This window comes from Peromyscus californicus, unplaced genomic scaffold, assembly GCF_007827085.1.
Source record: "Peromyscus californicus insignis strain IS unplaced genomic scaffold, ASM782708v3 Scaffold_14__1_contigs__length_90479793_seg_2, whole genome shotgun sequence".
Taxonomy (NCBI): Eukaryota; Metazoa; Chordata; class Mammalia; order Rodentia; family Cricetidae; genus Peromyscus; species Peromyscus californicus.
Genome location: NW_026294436.1, coordinates 47459219 through 47481189, shown reverse-complemented (window position 1 = coordinate 47481189; position 21971 = coordinate 47459219). Strand labels below are relative to the sequence as shown.

Here is a 21971-nt window from a genome sequence, read left to right as displayed (position 1 = left end):
GAGGAGGCTGCAGGGGAAGAAGTTAGAGAAAACCCTACTGGATCTCATATGCTCTTGTCAAAGGGATTTTTTTTTTTTTTTTGGTTTTTTCGAGACAGGGTTTCTCTGTGTAGCTTTGCGCCTTTCCTGGGACTCACTTGGTAGCCCAGGCTGGCCTCGAACTCACAGAGATCCGCCTGGCTCTGCCTCCCGAGTGCTGGGATTAAAGGCGTGCGCCACCACCACCCGGCGTCAAAGGGATTTTTAGTCTAATAACTATGCAGGCACTGAAGCAAATAAAAATCCTTCTCCTTTACATTTTATCAGGGGTAGATGATCAGGATATAGGACTGAGCATTAAGTATCGAAAGAGTGAAGTTTTAAATGGGAACAGATAGGGCTCTTCTTTTCAACAGAATGGCAGACCAGATGCCCTGATAGATTGTCACATATAGTTATAATTAAAATGTTGAACAAAGTAGCCCCCATCATAGTTGCTAAAAAGAATCCCTAGACTAGATATAAATTTCAGGATACTTCCAGTGCTACAGAGACTGCCAGGGCTGCCCTTTGAAAAAAAGGCTACACCTTGGGTTAAGAGCATGTTAGAAACAAACACAGCATCTGCAAGGACATGGCAAGAGAATTATCTTGTGTTAACTGTGGCATTAGCTGGAAGGGGCTAACAGTGTCTGCCTTTAAGCCGACATTTGAGTTTAAGGTCAGATTCGTGCTGTGTGTGAGTCAAGAACCTCATTATGAACTGAGCAGGGTGGCACATGTGTGTAATCTCAGCACATGTGAGGGAGAGGTAGGAGGGTCAGGAGTTCAAGGTCAGCCCCAGCTATGTAGCAAGTTGGAGGCCAGCCTAGTCTATATGAGATCCAGTGAAAAATCCAATTCTCCTGGGTTTGTGGTACCTCTAGAAGAATCAGAAGAAGCAACCCAAACCCTCAAGGTCCACCCAGGCCTTTTCTCACCTAGTGTTCTAGAGAAAATACATCACAAGGAACAAAGTAAGGAGGAAAAAAAAAAAGGAGCCACACTGAGAATATAAGAGACAATGGTCTGTGAAATCAGCCCTCTAAAGATGTAGTGGGTATATAAATCACAGAAATAAAATTAAAACATTTACTATATAGAAATAAAGAGGCTTACCAGCAAAAGCAATGAAGATCAAGCAGATTTGGAAAATGTAACTTCTAGAAATGAAGTTTGGTCACAGAAGCAAAAAATCCCATCAAGAGAGCCAGTGAAATTAGTAAAACACAGCTGAATAAAGAATTAGTAAACCAGAGTCAATGAGGCGGCTCAGCAGATAAAAGTGTCTGGTGCAAAAGCCTGGAGTCCTGAGTTTGATTCCTGGAGCACACATAACAGTAGAAGAAGAAACTGACTCCACAAAGTTGTCCTCTGACTTCCACGTGTGCACTATGGCAAACACGTCCCCACACACGTGGGGGTGGGGAGCAATAATAAATGTTTTAAATCTTTTTTAAAAATTAGTAAACCAAAAAGCTGTGGTTAAATGAATTAACTTACATAGAAAGCACCAACCTAACTAACACATTTTTAGTCAGGGTTCCAGGAGATGATAAAGTGGAAGACGGTGCTCAGAGAAGAGCTAGGACTGTTTTCCTGGACGGCTGTCATAACAGTGGAAAGCTAGCAATGGCAGCCTGATTTGCCATTGTGGAATGAATAAATTATAAGCATTTGCATGCTACAGTTTTATACAGTATTCCAAATGAGTCAACTCCAGTACATCCAATAGTACTTTGACTTATCAAGACAAGTGACTCCAGTACATTCAATAATACAAGTGAATTATCAAGATAAGTGTAAAAAACATATAGCATATCTTTATTATGAAATTAAAAACTATTCAGACTACATATAAGTATAATAAAACTGTCCAGAAAGTAGAGGAATGATGACTGTCCCCACTGATAGTTATATCGAGTGAGAGAAGTGAGGTTAGTTGCTGGATGGTACCATGTGATGGCAACCTACTCAGATCAGGTGATTTTGAAATGTCCTAGCTTTTATTTTGAGTAATAAATTCACATGCACTAATCACATTATGAAATTAACTAACTAAAATGTTAATCAATAAAAATGATCCATTCATCTTCCAGGGATGATGATGTACTATGAACTAAAGGTTTTGACTAATTTTACATTTCTAGAAGTCCATTGAGAAGTAGTTAGGAGAGGGTATCTCTAAATTATTCAATTCACATAACCATGAAACTCAAGAAATTCCAGATAGAATCATCATCGTCTTTATCATCAGTATCCCAGGCACAGCCGAGTAAAAGTACAGAACACCAAAGAAAAGAAGTATTAGGAGAATCTAGGAAAACAGGTCACTTAAAAAATATTAGTCACTTTCCTGCTTCTGTGATAAAATACCAAGACTGAGAGCAACTTACACAGAGTTTATTTTTGGCTTTCGGGTCCAGAGGGCTGGAGTCCATAGGGCAGGGGCAACATGGCAACATGGATGTTGGCAGGAACAGGGAGCCGGAACACCGTGTCTCAACCACGCACAGAACACTGGAAGTGGGGTGACTCTATAGACTCTCAAAGCTGGACCCCAGTGATGTATTTCTTCCAGCAAGGCTCCAAAACTCCCAGAATAAACAGTTCCAACAGGAGACCAAGTGTTCAAATACAGGAGCCTATGTGAGCCTGTGGGAGAGTTTCCTCATTCAAATCACTGCAGCTACTGACAGAGGAATCCAGCTAAGCCATTGATCTTTTGAACTATGTGGAGTCATTTAGTGCATAAATAAAGCCAATACCCAGATCTGTGTCTTTCTTATTCCTATGTCTGTGCTCTTAATTCCACCAAAATCTTATCACATATCCAGGCACAGAGTTGTTTGTGCACAGAAGTGAATGCAAGTCTGAAAAGTAGCCAGATTTGAAAAGCTGGAAGCAAAGTTAACCACAATCTACTTAACATATGAAAAACCCACTGAAATGTATTTAGGTATAGAAGAAATAAGGCAACTAACATTCTGTTAATTTTGCAATATAGGCCAGGCATAGTGCTGGTAATTTAAAAAACCCCTTCTCCTGCAGCAAATACTTATTAATTGGCATTCTTTTTTCCATTCCATGGTGGCAGAGACCAGTGCTGGGGGAGCTTAAATAATTTACCTAGTCTTATAAAACAAGTAAGTGGTAGTTAAAATTCTAGAGCAATGCAGCCAGGACTACCATACCTACTATATTCCTAGCAGCATGGTCAACAAATGACTAATGTAAGGGTATTACCTGAGTTGTCTGCACACACAACCCTTTCTGGGAAAGCCAGATACCACCACTCATGCTAGACCTCTTTCCTGGAGGGTGATGGATGTCTTACCTACTCATCTACCACTACCTCCCCTACAATCTACTTATTTTTAAATGGTGAGAGCTTTAAATCCTGTAGCAAAGACCTAATAACCAAATCACTGCCTCCTTTGAAGTCTAAATTTAATCCCATGCAAACTGGGATAGTGGGGACCCTTGAAAAGCTTAATTGAGAAAGTAATCAAGTTCTTAGTTCAGTCACTGGCACTGAGATTTCCTCAGTAAGTGACTGATGCTGCTACTATTAGCCCTTTTAAGGCATAGAGAATTTTTGTAGTCAGAGCCTTCCTACTTTGCCTAAGAAAAGGTGAGCCATCTTTATTTGGTTCACTGTTGTGGTATGATGTAGTTGGGGTCTGGTTGTCATCATTTTAACTCACTATAATAGGAAAATAATTATAAAATACTCTGGTCTGACTTTTCTATCTAGGTGATATGAATATAGCAATCTATTACTAACCATCCATTTTATAAAGTGAGATTTTTTAAAAAATTCTTAATTATCCCCTGAGTTGAACTTACTACAATGCTCTCTGAGCCTCTAAAGAATCCATATGTTATTTGGGTCAGTTTGACTTGGGTATTTTGGCCTCTGGGATGTATTATTTTGAACTAATGATTATGGGAAGTTTTATGTAAGCTCTAATGAAACAATGATGAGAAAGGGTTGCTGCAATGCTGGGGTCAGAAACACAGAAGATGCAAATCCCCTGTATGGAGACAACACATCCTAAGGCCCCCCCTCCAAAAAAAAAGAGTGAGGCAGAAAAGTAAATGCGACACCCAGTCAGCACGTGTGCATTGTGTAATGTGTGCCCACGTGATGTGTGTGAAACTCTAATCTGGTACAGATTTCTCAATTTAAAAACACCTATAACTATTCCACATTGTAGTCACTTAACATATCTAAGAAGCAGGGGCTTAAAACATACTGTATTTCACATTTCAGCTAATTCGTCTTATTTTTTTTAAACAAAAAAGCTACCAAGCAAAAGCTATGTAAGAAATCTCCCTCCATCTGGGTGATGAGGGGCAGTCGGTCCTTCAGGACTGTGTAGCAGGCACAGCAACGGCATTATGAGGCCACATCTTTCATACTCTTCCAGATTATCTCATTTGTGTGTTTATTTCTTATAGGATACTTCTGTGATAATGATTAAATGTACCAGTGAGTCTGGAGAGTTCAATTTCTTTTTTGGGAACTGACATTGTATGCCTCTTGATTGTTTCTACAGCATCTGGGCTCTTAGAAGATTGCTTACCTGTTATGTTACCATTAGCAGAAAAAAAGGACGTAGTTCACTTTGGAGGAACGCAATTCTGGGAGCCTAGCTATGCAGTAAAGCCTCCAGGTAATCCTTTAGAATTCCAGCGAAGACCAAAGAGAAAAGAAAAGAAAAGAGTCCTGTAAAAACAGGGTTTGCTCTTTTATCCTAGACACGATTCAAAACAGCAGGGAACCCTTACATCTGCATGTCAGTGGGCAGCACAGCTGTTAGCACAGTGGCCATTACTGAGCAGACCAGTACTCGGAAACGAGAAATATCATTCTATCATTCCCAACTGAACAAACATCAGAAAAGTAGACAGGCTGACTAGAATGATCCAAAATGGAATCTGCCTGCACTGCTAAGTCTCCCAGAGACAAAGGTGCCATTCACCTCTTTTTCCTTCTGATAGCCGAAACTCGTTTTCATCTACTGACATCCTTTGAATTATTACCCTCCCAGAAAAATCACTCAACCCCTGTAGAGCACTTAAAACATTCCACTGTTTCTGATCAGACCTGTGTTGTCATCCATCCCCCAACTCAGGCTGTAGTATATCGTCAAAGAAAGCCCACTGTCAGAAATATAGCAAAAGTCCAGCATTACATTCCCGTAACGGTTCTCAGAACTCACATTTCACATTATGCTTTAAGTATCATTCCGGAAGTCTGGCCCTTATCTGACCCTTGAGAGGGATAACAAGCTCAATTTCTTGTGTCTCAAAGAAAATGCAAAAGAGGACTTAGTGCTTTCTGAGGCCTTGGGCTTCAGAAGAATTCATGGCTTTCTTCAAATATCTGTTAAAATTTTAATACAGTGGATGTTAGGGGTTCTCTTAAAACAAAATTGTTCAGCAACAGGAATTTAGCATGTTAAAAGCAGCCACATGGTCTGTCGCCCGGGACTCCCTCACCAGACCGCCTTCCTGAGGCTGGTCAACATCTGTCAGCATCTTTAGCATAAACCATCAGCTCCAAGCATTCTTCAGACTGAAACTTGAGCTGCCAGGTCTCAGCTCAGGAGTTTTTGTGTGCTTTCAGGAAAATAAGATCTGTTTTTTCCAGGGAAAGCCAAAGGGGGAGAAATGTAATCATAACATTTCAAGACACCCTTCTGTTTTATCCATGGGTAAAAGGAAAACCAGCTTCAGCCGAACTGAGAGGAACAGAAAATACCCAAACAAGTCGAGGGTGGTAAAGTTTTTTTCCTCACACTGCATTCCTGAAACAGGATGTCCTCATCAGAACTGTGTGACCACATGCTTAGCGGGACGGTGTATGGAACTCGGCCCAACTGTGTTACCAGAGGTCAGCATGTGTCCACCTCTTGGCAACTGAGGATGAAGAGCTTAAGTGACAAATTCTAAACCTCCAGCTTCCCAGATCCTTACACAGGCACAAGAAACTAATACAGCGTATAGCAGTCTGCCAAAAGGTATCATATACACTAGCGGATTGTGGTTTTGCACAGCTTTGACATACATCACCCGAGTGTCCAAAATTACTTCTCAGAGTACATCTGTATGCATGATGCCAGACTTCGCCAGTTGATCCCATATAGTCCATTGCACAATAGGGATGCACTTTTGAACCTAAAGCTGTCCCTACCAATCTCACTGTGAGCGTAAAAATTCTCAAAGTATTCCCAATTATTCTTTGTGCAAGAACTTGCCTGTGGCACTAGAGAGACTGGATCTTGAAACTGCCGAACCATTCAAGATGGAAAGGCCATTCCAGTGAATGAAGTCTGGATAGCTTTTAGTGAGCTACACAGGCCTCCGGACTAACAGTTACATTTTGCTACTTGACTGTAGTGTAAGTGCAATAATGCACTCAGTAGAAGCCATACTTGGAATTCTGAATTAGGAGCTTCTCTCAGGCTAGAAGTATGTACTAGGATACACCCCCATGATGTTGGGCAGTGGCAGCAGGCAGCTCCTCCTCAGCCACACAAGAGGAAACAGTGATGTCTAGTATGTTAGGCACATTCTATGAGGTTTGTCCCCGTAATTTGAACTCATGGTGAGTTGATTGGGATGTAACCCAAGCAGAAGCTGAGTAAAAGCTATATTTGCAATCTGAACATTTTTTTTCCCTTCTCACAGCAGCACTAATTAGAAATGGAGAGGCAAGCCATGAGTGCTACTTTGGCAGCTAGTCAGCCCCCTGTCCAGTGTTCCATACCAGTTGTTTGCATAGAGCTTTGATGAACTAAAGATGCTGTAAATTCACTGCAACGTAATCTCTAGAGAAACAAAAACAACTGCTGAAAACATAAAACAGTTAAAGGTGCACTACAATGGAGCTGCTGGACACCTTGGACACATGCTCCATTGTAGCTCACACAATACTCTAACCAATCAGGATGTGTGTTCTTGTGGCCATACACAGAATTCATCTGGGTGACTCAACTTCAGTTACAGTAGTGAGGAAAACGGTGTTGCCTTCTCCTTCAGAAGATACTGCCAGAAGCGAACCATGCTCTGGGCCTCCAGCTCCTGGTGGACCTGCCTCTTCATCAGACCTGAGGACTCATGTGCCTGTCTCCTCTCTGAGCCTGGAGTGACTCAGATCCTTTGGAGAACTTAAATGAGTCAAACTAAGTGTCGATCAAATAGTCTTGAAAATACCTTCTAATAAATACGAGAAAGCAAAGCAAGGAGGTGGGAGGGCAAAGCAGGAAGGGAGTAGGGCACAGAGTAGGGCTCTGACCATTTGACTTCCCTGAAAATGCTCCGTGTCTTCTTGGGCAGCACAGTGGAGAAGACCTTTGACGTGGGCTGAGTCTCTTCATTTCTGGAACAACCCCTCATCTCAAACCATTTCTGCTCACCTCCCCCTACTACCCACAGTCCTGATTCTCAAGCTACCCAGCAGCCACCTCTACCTGCCCAAAACATACATGCACCAGATTCCATCCCATTCTGTCCCTTGACACATGTAGTTTTCCCTGCCTGGAAGATGCTCAAATTAATTCTGTGCTTAGAGAACACCTTTCTGTTTGAACTTTATCACTGTCAAGTGTGCATGCCCTTTGTGCTTCTCTTAAAATGGATAGCTTCGAGCCCTGTTGATGTATAATTGAAATTTGTTTTCATTTCCACATGCTCCTGAAAAGGTGAAGACAACCGTAGGCATCTTTAGAATCACTGTGTCACAATGAACAGAAGATTCACAGATTGAAAATAGTAGAGCAAGCATTATATGCATTTAAGAGGCTAAGATTTTTTTCTTCATAGATGTATTCATTTCTTAATCTAGTGTTGAAAGACAAAGTCAAAACGTATGCAAAGAAGTTCTTAGCTGAAATATATTGTGTGGTCACTGATATCATCATACACTACAGTGGAATTTCTCTTCCTCTTCTTATAGACAAAAGCATTCCAATTTTCCTGATTGTGTTATTGATCTCTAAAGTCTTAGAGATCTACATTTCAGCTTATATGACTTTCAAAGAAATATGCTAGGTTTTTACTTAGTTTCTTAGCAAACAATAAATCTATTATATGATAAAGTTTATTAAATATCAAAGCAACATACATTGGTAAAATATGAAAAGTATATCCTCCCACACTTTTACAAAGTATAGATTCATATAAAAAAGCACACACTATGATTACTGGCCACAAAGACAACTGGAGGTCTATGGTATATGGGATCTAAATTAAATTTGGCCAGAAAATGGTGGTTAGGATGTAATTATAGCCAGGCAGTGGTAGCACATGCCTTTAATCCCAGCACTTGGGAGGCAGAGGCAGGTGGATCTCTGAGTTCGAGGTGATCTTGGTCTACAGAGTGAGTTCCAGGACATCCAAAGCTACACAGAGAAATCCTATCTTGAAAAAAAAAAGTTGGGGGGAGATTAATTACTTTCCATTTCAACTTCTGATTCTCCTTATTCATGGTTTACAATGCATTTTGTAAGTATCAATAACTATTCTGAAGTAGCCCCATAATAGCAATAACACATCTTAGTGTAATGTTTTGGCTATAATATAGTACTCAGTACATAGATTCATGTGTGTGCTTATTTGTGTTACTGGGATTTTTTTTTATTTAGAATATCTGAAGAATAAGCATCAACTGGAGTCATTATTATTCTAAACTATAGTTCATTCACAAAAACATGTGGACTTTGATGTATGGCAAGTGTTTTGTTTGAAAAATAGCTTTTGTGACTTCAGAACAGATAGTAATGCTAAAGACAAAGTGAGAAGTGTGCTTGAAAATTTCTCTCTCAAGATGATGAGAAATCCGCCAGTGAAGAAGTCATGGAGCATCTAGAAAGCAGAAGGTTAAACCAACACTGAAGACATGGCTGACACTGGGGCATTTGCGACCTCTCTACCAAAGAGCTTTGGGGTCCTATAGTTAGAGAGTGAGAGCAGAAAAGGCACCAAACAGAAGGAGCTGACAAATTGTAAGTCAGGGCCTTCACAGAGCTACTCCTTCATTGGAAATGATGGATCAGCATACATCCACTTGCCAATAAAGAGAATGAGGAAAGCTATTTTTCTCAGTCTGAGTTTAAATGGAAAGAAAACATCCTCAAGAATTCATTCTTTATAGTTTTCCCATCACATGATTCAGTATTCAGATTTGTACCATTTGCACAGTCGATCCCAAGCTGAGAAAGGGCCTTGAAATGGACACACATTAGAAGGGGTCTGGGAACTGGAGAAGCAAAAATACTTCCTGGTAAAGCGCACCCTCAAGTCAGACAAAGAGGTCTAACTCCACTACCACCCAACTGAACATAAACACAACCCAACATTGAAAAAGGCATCACCGGGAAGTCCAGAGGACAACAAATACTAGAGAAACTTTGGACTTCGCTTGAATATTGAAGGGTGTAATTTGCCCAACACAAATATAAGAAGCACTGTATTTTAAAGACATAATTTATGAACAGTCAGGTGGACCTTTTAGAAATAGAAAGGCAATCATTAAAATAAAAACTGAATAAATGGAAAAGGGGGAGAGACTCTAAATGAAATGGGTTATATAGAATGGTGTACTGAAAGATGTTCAGTAACTCTCTTCAGGAGGAACAGTTATACAAGCTTTACAGTGTCAGCAATACCACTATGAGTGACTTAAAGTTACCGATGAACTGTTAGTCAACATAGTTCTTCTGAGGTGGGATAAACTAAATCCTCCATGCGTGAGCGAGAGAGAGAGAACACATGAGAGAGTGTGTGAATGAGAGAGAGCTCACATGAGAGTGAGAATGTGAGAGGTAGGTAGATAGATAGATAGATGGATGATACTCGAGTACTATCTACTCAAGTGCAATATAAAATATAGACAAATATATAGGAAATGTACATGAGGCATAAAGGATAGGAAGGGAAGCTCGTGTATTTTTAATATTTAATTATTTAAGAATCCACTTGCTGATAAAGAGAATGCAGAAAGCTATTTTTCTCAGCCTGAGTTTGAATGGAAAGAAAACATCCTTGAGAATTCACTCTTAATAGTTTTCCCATCATGTGATTCTGCGTAGAATACTTATTATTTAAACCATCAGAAGACAATGGGAACACGGCAGTTTTTCTAGAACAGATTATGTCTGTGAATGATAAAACTCTAGGAACACACAGATAACAACACATTATATGAGAACACCCTGCCCTCTCTTATCCCCACCTACCCCTGTCAACTCCCTGCTTCCTCCCTAGAAGTCCTTTTCCCACCTTCATGTCCCTTTGGTTTGTCTTGTGACCCATGGAGTTTAACCAGAGCTCTCTGTGTGATCATGGGCGTGGAACTGTTCCGTGGAGCATGGTGAGCTCAATATGGGTACACAGACTAAAGACATGACTCACCCTCTCCCAGCATCCATCAATAGCCAATAATTTCCCATGAGCCTCCCCCACCCTGCCGAACACCCTCCCAATCCATGGCTGACCAGCTCTATTGTGTGTAGGTCCAGTACAAGCAACTAACTAGCTGCTGTGAGTTCATGATTGTACTAGCTGCATTAGGCACAGAAGATGGTCTTTCATAGCCCTTCTCCCCATCACTGGACTCCTTAATGCCTTCCACCCCCTCCTTCCTGGATGCTTCCTGAGTTATTTCTTGTTTTGTTTTTGTGTTTGAGCATCTTGCTCTTGCTACATGGAGCAGCCTGGTACTCTAGTAGCTATCACCCTGATTCTACCTCCTGAGGCTTGGGTTACACATGTTTGCCACCATGCCCAGATTGGTACTGAATGGTTGTAAAAATGTTTACCTAAAAACTGCAAGTTCAGGGTCCTTATTCCTCCCTGTACATCTGTGCATATACTAGTATCTTTTTGTTTTCCACTGGGAGGACTATGTACTCACTATGACTCACAGGAAAAGATAAGATTATTTTATCTTAGTCTCTAATAAAAGAAGCCAACAGTCCTTGGAGACATTCCAGGGGTAGAGCTGAGGAGGACAAGACAGGCCTGGACTATCTCACAGTACTAGAAAATAAGGAAGTGCTCAAACATTTATAGCGGAACATGGGAAAGAATACAGGAGACAAACGTGAAGGAGGTTCCTAGTGACTAGATATGGGATGACTTCACTAGCAGGGTGGCCACCACTGTGGATTATGACCCAGCAGCTATAAGCATTAGTATCCACATAAATAAACAGCTGAAAATTAAATGGTAGAAGGGAAAACTCCTAGTCACCAAAGATAATCCAATTCATAAACTTAGAGAAGAAATTTAAGAATCACCATTTGCAAAGTATCAGTAATAACTGGAATGTTAAAATGAGTAGGCAAAAGTCAAATAAGAAATGGGATATTCACTCTCTCAAAACAAGACCTGTAAGATACTTATAAGTCAAAGAGGGTCAAAATAGAAACTTTAGAGTGGAGAAACCTCAGAAAGCACCATTGTAACCAAATCACCAAAGTTTCTGGTAGTGGTAGGGACAGATGGCCACCACATGTCTCCTGACACAGCACTGAGAAGGACACATCTTCCGTGTGATTTTTCTCAACAACAAAACAATTATACAATTTGAAATTAGTACCAAGGAAACTAAATTCCAACCAAGGGGCACTGAATGAAACAAATGATCACTCATCTTCCCAAGTGTGATTGTGGTGAAAAGACACTGAGGAATAGCTACATATTAAACACGCACAGCTAATATTTGGTTATGCATCCAAAACCAGATCCTGAGCACAGGATGGCCAGGATGTCAGTTTCCTGAGCTTGACCCTGGTGGTGGAGTTCTGAAAGACGTTCATGTGTGAAAAGATGCACAGAAACTCTGGGTTGATTCTGGAGACCGTTGATAAGACAGTTACTCCAGGACATTGCTTGCTTGCTTGCTTGTTTACAAATCAAAGCTACCACACTTTCCTTTGGCCTCTCCTTCATCCCTCTCAGAAAGGCCAGTTGTTGACTTACTGCCTCTTCCAGATCTGCCCAAAGACCTCGGCGCATGGCTTCAGTAGACAGCCAAGTCAAGGCTTAAGAGGAAGGAAGCAGTTGAGTCTATTGAAGCACCAGGTTCCGACTGTGTTGAAGGAGTGTGGTGGAGGCTATGAAAAGGCCATCCTTTTCTGGCTCCCTCTCATCCCTCAGCTTTCTGCCCACATCCCAGACTGCTTTTAATCCTATTGGGAGGGTATACAGGGAGAAAGAGAGAAATAATAATAATGAATTACTGTGTTCCTTGGCACATGAATAACAGTTTCCTTTCCAGGGATTCAGGAATAAAAAATGAGGGGCTTTTAAATCTCGCTAACGTGTGTGTGTGTGTGTGTGTGTGTGTGTGTGTGTGTGTGTGTGTGCGCGCGTGCGTGCATGTCAGAGAGATAGAGAGAGAGATCTTGGGAAAAGTCTCTCATACAACACCGGGATAACTAAAGTTACTTGACATGTGACATAGGTCTGCTTCCCCACCTACCTGTCAGACCAACACCCTTCGGTGCTTAAAACTGCACACCAGCAACAGCAGGGCCCCTAAGAGAGGGCCTTTCCCCACCCCTTAGCCTATCAGTACATCCTAACTTGTTCTTCCTGCTAAAGGGAGCACATGGGTAGAGTTCTACTTGCAGCAGAAAGCTACATGAAGTACCACATTGAGAGAGTCCTAGCAGAGGCGATTCATTTCCGTGTTTGCACCAATCACAGAGAGCGAGAGGGACCCTCAGGAGTGGAAAGGGGACAGTGCTTGAGCCAGACCCATGTCAGCCAGTGGCTCATATGAGCAGCTATGCCGGTTGTAAGTTCTTGAACTCCTTCCTTTTCCATGGCAGTTATTTGCTGCCCAGAGTCCCACAGTGCCACACCCTGGGGCCGGTGCCTGATCATCTTCCCACCTCCTTGCTGTGCCACTTGACCACCCTGTCTGGAGCCAGCACTTTAACACTTCCATCCAAGGACTGAGTTCCACGTGCAAATACACTCCATTGAGCTTGCACGCCACACTGCCACACGTGCAATACTAAGAGGATCCAGGTACCAGTCACACAGTAAATGGCTAGTAGAAATGGGAAGAGGTAAAAACGTGAACTGCCACTTTAGAAAGGACCGTACCCATTTTAAAAAATCTAGCAATGTAGAAGAAATCATGATTCCTGAGAGAAATGTGTTAGGAGTGAGAGAAAAGCAGAATCATGGCTTTTGTTTTGTTTTGTTTGTACACAGCTGGGTAAAGGAGGAAATGCTTTTTTGTAGCAAACTCTGAAAGGATGTTTCGCAGCCAAGATATGTTCAGTGGTGTCCAAGCTACCTCACAGGATGTGAGATTGGGTTTAGCAGTGTAACAGCTCTGTGTTTTCATTCTAGCCAGATATCCGTGTGATTCTCAGTCAGTTGCCCCCCTCACCCCAGAAAGCAGCAGCAACAACCGGCAACACCACACCTGGCCAAGGCCAAGGCAGCCCGCGCCCCGCCATCCAGCCTAGCTTTTAGCTGGGAATCTCTCGCTTTGATTCACGGGTTCTCACAAACAACTCCAGACTGCCTGTGTAAGATAACACAAGTTTTGGAGTGAGAACAACGGCATCGAACCCTCTGTAACTCTTTCTTTGAAATAAAAGAAAAACATAACAATTTCCACACTCACGTCCTCATTGGGTCCCTCATCCCAACACAACACATACCACGGAAATGGTGAGACTCCAGATAGAGCAGTGGGGGGTGTATTCCGAGCTAATGATTCACTGTCTACTGTTTTCACCTCCAGCCTGTTTTCTAGAAGAGCCTGGCCTCCTGTCACTCCCATTAATCACAGGGCCCAGGCCGAGTCCAGCGGGGTGCCCCTCTGGTGACTCAGACACGGTCTGGGGCATCACAAGATTCACATTAAAAGGGAGATGGAGGTCTTGACTCCTCGTTCATTCCCACAATGCACCTCATCAGCATCGGGCTACACTGCCCCCTCGGAGCGACTGGCGCTGCTGGGTGTTGATGTTGGTTTTGGCTTGCGGCCTCCTAGAGCAGCCAGCCAGTCCTTGTGTAAGCAAGTCTGTCTGAATCGCTCTGGGGCGAGCTGCCTTCTTAGAAGTCCTCTTGCCGCTCATTATTTCGCCAGCGAGCCATTGCTATTATTAGCTTTGAATTCCTCCGTCTACACTTTCTGTTCAGTAAGATATCAAAGTGTGCATAATCATCGCCCTACCAATTGTTAAATGCCTTTCCCCACCCCCCCACCCCCACCCACCCCCGCGCCCCCGTTTCTATTATTTGGGTTGACATTCGAAACCAGCCCAGAACTCAGGAGCTTTAAAGCGGGATTTGGGATGGCGGGTTAGTAACTAAACTCCTTCTCACGCTGTTTCAGAAACTTCCAGTGTATGAGCCATCTTACTTTCTGTGCATTGTACAGACTATCCAGAAAAATTAAAAGGAAAAAAAAATGAATAGCATTAAGTAGCTCTTGGCAGACGGTCAAAGCCAGCATTGCAGGGAAGATATTTAAAAGTCTTTTAAGTGAAACTATTTGTATAAGCAGTAACTGTGCATTTCTCATGACTGGGGAGGACTGTTTTCACAGTCTTTCATGGAAATATTTCTAGACAGTTTCTGTGGCTCTCTTCCCTGAGCTCATGTATTTACTTCTGCTTCAGAGCAGAGCATTTTAATGAGCAGTTTTATAGCCCAACCTGCGTCCTGCACGTTCCGCAAGGCTAGATTCCTGCCGCACATAACCTTTGCCCTATTTGCCGTTAAAATGCAAGACTTTCCTATAACAAACTTTATACTGTGACTAGAGGGGAGGGGGAAGTATGCAACTGATACTTCAGTCCCACCCTTCAGCCCACAAAGTCAACGTTTTAAAAATGTTACTTTATAGTTTGAAAATATGACACATATTAACATTATGATACCCGGCCCCCTTCTTTTTTTAAGGTGTTTATTTCATGTTTCATCCTTTTACCTAGACCAAAATGATGACATGCTTCTGCACAAATGACTCATTTGGCCTCACTTACAGTCCAGGGAGGTATGTTCAAAGGCCAGATAAACCCCAAATTATTTCAGAAATAGAAATTTAACGAAAATAAAAGACCTCACTTTCTGTCTTCGGTCTTGCTAATAATTGTCAGCATTGGACAGTCCTGTCTTCCTTTTTAGACATAGAGTCCTAGGTATTCTCATGTGAAATAGACGTCTAATTGTAAAGAAAAAAAAAATCCAAGTTTGTCTTATTTTTCCTGTGGGTTCTGCTTTTGGTATTTCACTGTTTTTCTTGATATCTGCTAAACATTTCCTTCATTCAAGCAGTAGAACCCCAAACAGGAAGCAGGACCCCTAGGAGGGTCTGGGCAGGAGAAGAAGAGAACCATTGTCCTGAGGAACACTGCTCCCTCCTGGCCTGGCATTTCAGCCTTTTTAACTAGGCTGTGGATTTAAGGTAGACTGCAGTCCCTGGTGACACCTGGCTCTTTTTCTGCCCTCCTCTCATAATCCTGTTTACTTTTCCTTCTTAAGGGCAAGGCGGGTATGCTTTAAAACCAAGTGAAGTAAGTTCAGGGCAAACGAAAGGAAATCGACTTCATACAGCAGGTTATGAACTTGCGGAACTCATTAGTATCAAAAGGTGGTACTGGCAGGAAGCATAAAGGAATTCAAAAACATTTTACCCAGATTTATGAAAAAGAGCCATAAATGGCTACTAAGAAAAACCAGGGCTGTGACCAACTTTTACAACTGAAATCCCACAGCTGCCTCAAGCCCTCCCATGGTCGCTTCTGGAGATGGGGATGGCTGTACTTGGACATGGCCCACAGTAAGACTTCCTAAGCACCCTGTGTGTCTTCTTGGCACTTGTCCTCGGTCTCAATGGGTCTTAGAGAGACCCCCATCCAACACACACAACCTGTTCTAGGGAAGGCAGCTTTCTTTTTAGATGAAAGCTTGGTGACTTTTCCTTTTCTGTTCAGTCATCTGCCTACCGCAGTGCCAAGTTTGACTGTCTGGGAATGGTGACGCCTGCTCAGTGGAAATTAGCTGAGATCACATTTGGATCCTAAACCATAGATCCTAACTTTTATGTTAACTCAGACCCTTCTTTTTCCTGAGGTCTTTTTTTTTCTTGGCCCAAGATCGTAAATAGCAATTTTTATTCCACCCTATACAAAATCTTCAGTAGAACCTCCAATAACTTAAGCTCTTTTCCTTCCCAGGCTGTCTCCTTACTGCAGAGGTTCTCAAACTGGAGCACATTTTAAAAATGCAGATGTTCTAGGCTTCACCCAGACCAGTTATCACAGCCTCTGTGAGGGGGCCCATGTATGCTGCTTTCTACAGCATCACCCTGTGCTTCTCCCAGCAGCCAAGTTGAGGCCCAGGTCTGACAGGTAGTTAGGGTAGGTCCTCAGGTAGTGCTCCGCCCTTCCTGGGTCTCAGTGTTACCTGAGGCATCTTTCTACAGTGTCTCCCCTTCTCGTATTGAGTACTCATTAGAGATTGCAGTGAAGCTCCTTGTAGCCATCAACAACTGTCTGCTTTCTCTATCCTAACTACCAAAATCCAGTATAGAAAAATATCCTAGATTCCAAATCCATGGTCCCCTGTGCTTACAGAACCTTCACTGGCTTCTTCTACACATCTCTTGGTCATCTAGTCTAGTTCTGAATAGGAACTTCAACCACATTGAAGCCAACCAGAAGAAAACTGTCAGATACACTATCAATGCTTCCATCCAGCATTTTTTTTTCTTTTCTCAGCCCCCTTCATATGAGATTCACAATGCTATGCAAGTACTCTACCACTAAGCTATGTCCCAGCTCTTATGGTAAAGTTAGGGACTCGGTCTGGTCTTGAACTTATGACTACTGTTAGTTTTTCGGCTGCACTGTGTTCTTACCCTGCAAGGAAATGTCACGAAACACGACAGAATCTGCTAACAAGAGTTTTATTAAAGGTAAAGGGATAGAGAGTGAACAGGCCTGCAGGAAGCACATGTGTGGAGAAGAAGAAGGAACCGGGAACATGGCGCCAGATTTTAAAGGCTGGGCGTGGACAGATCAGCGTCACTACTACACGCAAGCGCGTAGATCACATGGCCACATTGCAAGCCTACGTAACCAATGGAACGTCACGAATCTTGGTCACGCGAGATGCCCTGACCCGGAAATGGCTATCCTGACCTGGACCTGGCTAGGCGGAAGTGTCCGCCAGGCATATTCGAACATGCCCGACCGTGGGGGCATGTTGTAAACCTTTCAACTACCCCACCTCAACTCCCAGATACAGGGCTTTTATATGCATACTGCTATGCCTGGTCCCACTAAGCATTCTCATACCATTCTCTTCTAATTCTTCAAGTCTTTATGAAGAAAAATTCTACTTCTGCTCATAAATATGATGGGATACTGTTGCTATTTGAATGTGTCCCTCAAAAGTTCCTGTGTTGGAGACTTCATCTCCAAATTTAAATGTCAGTGGCATTGATAATTAAGACTAGATATTTTTTTGGCCCTTGATGGCACTAGTTGCCATCCTTTAAAGGAACCAGGTAAAGGACTGTGCTAGTATACTTTGTCACATCATCTGTTGACTTCTGTCATGTTCTAAGAAGGCCCCTACCAGATAGTAGGTGCATGCTTTAAACTGTGCAGCCTCTAGAACATTGAACTAAGCAAACCTCTATAAATGGCCCAGACTGTGGTAGTCGGTTTTAGGAACAGAAAATGGACTAAGTCAGGTACTATATGAAATGCATTAAAACACAATAAGAAGGACCCATTAGAAAGTTGATAACACGAAAAGAATGTGAGTTTTTCATGACAAACAAAAATTGAATAAGCTGAGCATGTAGGAAGGAGGGTTCAATTCTGGCTTCTCTTACTAGAGAAGGTTGTCACATTGGCCAGGTTGTGAATAATGGAAAGATTATAGTAACTATTAGACAACAGGTCATTTGGATTAAAAGGACAACATGGCCAAAGGCAACAGGTTGTGGTGCTCCTACTTTGATTGGGAATAGACAATGTCCTGATATAACTGGAGTATAGCATAGAATGCAAACTCTTGTAACTACCTCTCCCTTAGTGGTACACTAGCTCTCACTAGTTTTTCATATCATGTCAGGTGTCTTTAGTTTTTTGTCTACTATAGTCTTTTGAACTTCATATGCATGTATTGCATGCCCTAAAAGAAAGATTTTTGACCCCAGTATCATGGTATCTGCATGGTCCATGGCAACCAAATCAAGTCTCACTTACCTTCTTGATAATAGTCTTGACTGTTTCCTGAAATGTCTAGAGTTTCCTCTAGAACTCTCCTCTCTCGGAAAACAGTTACACTCAACCAGACCCTTTAGCAGTCTTTACTCACTATCCTTAAGATGTGTTGCTTCTGACCTGTTCATAATCTCCTCCCGAAATAGATGGCAAAACCTGGGCTTTGTTCCCCTCTTTAATCTTCTGAGAAACCTAGTGCCTTTCGTGTATCATGTGAATGGTTTAACACATAGCAAAGATTAGCTCTGGTGATTATCTGATGTTCAATAAACTGTTTATACCAATAGAGACTTTACAAGTACAACAGAAAATTCTCTTTACACTGCTTCTATGAGATCAGTGGGGATCATTTTCTGCTCTCTGACATTAGTGGCTTATCTGAAATACAGAAGATGGAAGGGTATATTGAAAGATAATCAGAGGAAACAGCAATCCAAATCCAACTACAGTGGTGAAGTAGTATGAAATCCATAAGATAAATCATTATTTCACTTAAAAAGGGGGGAGGGGGACATGGTATTTATACGCCATCATGGAGTACATTATAATAACTTATTACATAATGAAATGTCTAGTAACTTGCATTTCTTTAATAATTAGAGAGGTGATGGACAGACAGACAGACAGATAGATACTCAGCCATTTTGTATGACTTCTTTGAGAAGTATCTATTTGGAACTATTTAGTAGTTGTTTTTCACTGATGCATATTCAAAGAAATAGTTATGAGTTTCATGAAGACATTTCCAGTTAAGTACATCATGTGTCATGACCATATGCGCCCCCAGGCACTACCTTTTCTCTGCCTCACTCCTCCTGTTAGGCTCCCTTTCCCCTTAGTTTTCCTTCTGCTTTTAAGGTAGGGGTGTGTGTGTGTGTGTAACTTATGTTTGAATAAAATCTAGAATCTACAAACTAAAGAAAAGAGATATATTTGTTTTTCTGAGTTTGACTTCTCTTGCTTAATATAAACTCCAGTTTTATTATATACATATATATATATATATATATCTTCTAGCAAATTATATAACTTCATTCTTTATGACTAAATAAAAGCTCCATCATGTATATATACCACATATTCTTTTTAACTTTCATTTGTTAATCTATTTTAACTAATTTTATTATATACATTTTAATCAAAATATGATAGCAACACTTCTCCCTTCCCTTCCCTCCTTCAAGCCTCTCCCATTCCCCCTCCTCCCAACCCCTCGTTTCTCCCCTCAAATTAATAGCCTCTTTTTCTTTATTATTTTTACACACACACACATATACATAAAATGGACTCTGATATAGATATATATAGATAGATATAGATATAGATATAATCAGAAGGATACATACACACATGTGTGTATGTATCCTTCAGAGTTCATTTTTGTTGTTTGTGTGAATGTGGCTTCAGGACTGACATTTTCTATTGGATGAGCCAATCAGGAGGCTCATCCCTGGAAGAGGTTAATTATCCCTCTTTCAGTAGTTCAGTAGTTATTCGTTTCCTGCAGTTCTCAATGGGTGAGAACATGTGAGCTTCCCCACTTCCACATTAGCATGTATATTGATATTATCATTGTTCAGGTCTTGTTTATAAAGACCTTCCTAAGAGAGGCAGTTACACAGCAGACTTCTTGGCATCTTTCCCCCTTCTTCCCTGCTGTTCCTTGAGCCAGAGTTTCAGATGCTGTGCTATACATGTATCCATTGGGGCTGGGCTCCTCACAACCCATTAATCTTTGCATTTTGTCCAGCTGTAGTATTTTTCTAACAGTCTCTATTTGCTGTAAAGTGACATTTCTTTGATATGAAGTGATAAATATCTGTGAATATAAGGGTAAGATTTATAATGTAGTGAAGGAATTCTGCTGGTCTACTGAAGTTATGGTAGTAGACTCTCTTCTAAGATCAATGACCTCATTAGTCCCAAGCTGGTGGCTAGGTTTCTAATACCAGTCAAGATTTCTCTCCCATTGAGTGGTCTTTAAGTCCACTTAGATAGCTGTTGTTTACCACCAATATATGAGTGCTACTATTGTACCCTTGTGGATATCTTGTCTTGCTGGCCCTTGTGGCTCATAGATGTCACAGCTGGGTAGGACTATTTATCACTTCTCTCCCTTTGCTACTTACATAGTACTTTCTGGTACTAGGAACCTAGACCCCTGGAAGGAGGCTTTCAGGTTAGATCCTGCTCAAATAACCCAAGTCCTGTGTCCTAAGTGTGTGATGTCCTCAGCAATATGGGCTTACTTTCAACCCCTCTGTGAGGACATCCAAGGTAACCAACAATAGCCTATATTGTTTGGGGACTTATTTGGACCACTCTGACCAACCACTCCAAAGGAGGTTTCTCATGACTGGTAGTTTAGGGCTTTTGTTACTCTATGGGTTCTTGAGGGAGCATTGTCGGCCCAAGAGTATGCCATATATTCTGTATTCATCTGTTTACTGATTCAATAACTTGGTTCTTGTAACTAGTGTTGCAGTAAACATGGACATGTAAGGATCTCTGTGGCATGTTCAATTACAGTCCTTTTGGTATTTATCCAGGGTGGTGGCTGGTCATATAATAGTTTTGTTTTTATTTTTTAAGGAAACCTCACACTGATTTCCACAATGGCAGTACCAGTTTACATCCTCACCCCAGCATACACACCAACATTCACTGTTATGTTTTTTTGTTTGTTTGTTTTTTTAATGACAGACATTCTGACTGGGGTGACATGGAATTTCCGTGTGACTTTAACTGTATGTCCTTGATGACAATAGATGTTGGACGTTTTTGTGTTCCTTGGTCACTTGTTCTTCATCTTTTGAGAACTGTCTGTTCATTGCCATTAATCCCTTTATCAGTTTCATTGTTTGGGGGTTTTAGCAGCTAGTTGTATTATTTAGGTAGTCTTGATATTAACATCTTATTGGATATATAGCTAGTAAAGAATTTTTGTCCCATTCTATAGGTTGATATTTTGTTATTTGATTATCTCCTTTTTGGCGTAGAAGCTTCATGTAATCTCATTAGCAAATTATCGATTTAACTTCTCAAGCCACTGGAGATCATTTTCAGAAATTCTTTGAATTTCTGCCTATATCTTGAAGTGTTTTTCTCTACCAGTTTCATATTTTCAAATCTCACACTAAAATCTTTGATCCGTTTGAATTGTTTTTTATTCTAGGTGAGAGATAGGTTAGGGATCTGGTTTCTTTCTTTCTTTTTTTTTTTTTTTTTGGTTTTTTGAGATGGGGTTTTCTGTGTAGTTTTGGTGCCTGTCCTGGATCTCTCTCTGTAGACCAGGCTGGCTTCGAACTCACAGAGATCCACCTGCCTCTGCCTCCTGAGTGCTGGGATTAAAGGTGTACACAACCACTGCCCAGCTGGCTTCATTTTTTTACAAGTGAATTTTGAGTTTTCTCAGCAACATTTGTAGAAGAGGCTGTCTTTTCTCAAAAAAAAAAAAATGTATGTGTGTTTCATCTTTGTCCAAAACTAGGTGGCTGTAGCTGTGTGGGTTTAATTCTGGATCCTCTATTCTAGTCCATTGATCTACATGTCTGTTTTTGTGTCATGCAGTTTTATTACTATGACTCTGTAGTATAACTTGAGGTCAGATAAGGGGATTTCTTCAGCATGGTTCCTTTTACTAAGGGTTGCTTTGGAAACCCAGGATCT

General features: G+C 41.4%; 1 protein-coding gene and 1 long non-coding RNA gene across 8 annotated transcripts in view; one reads left to right on the top strand and one right to left on the bottom strand.

Moving 5' to 3' along the window:
- Dnm3 (dynamin 3) overlaps positions 1-21971 on the top strand; it is a 498900-nt gene that overhangs the window by 428109 nt on the left and 48820 nt on the right. The gene's annotated exons all lie outside the window — the stretch shown is intronic.
- Positions 292-14167, bottom strand: LOC128109883 (uncharacterized). The gene is made up of 3 exons (XR_008217947.1): positions 13716-14167; positions 4608-4703; positions 292-2673 (listed from the first exon to the last, which is right to left on the bottom strand). It is a non-coding gene; the product is annotated as an uncharacterized LOC128109883 (long non-coding RNA).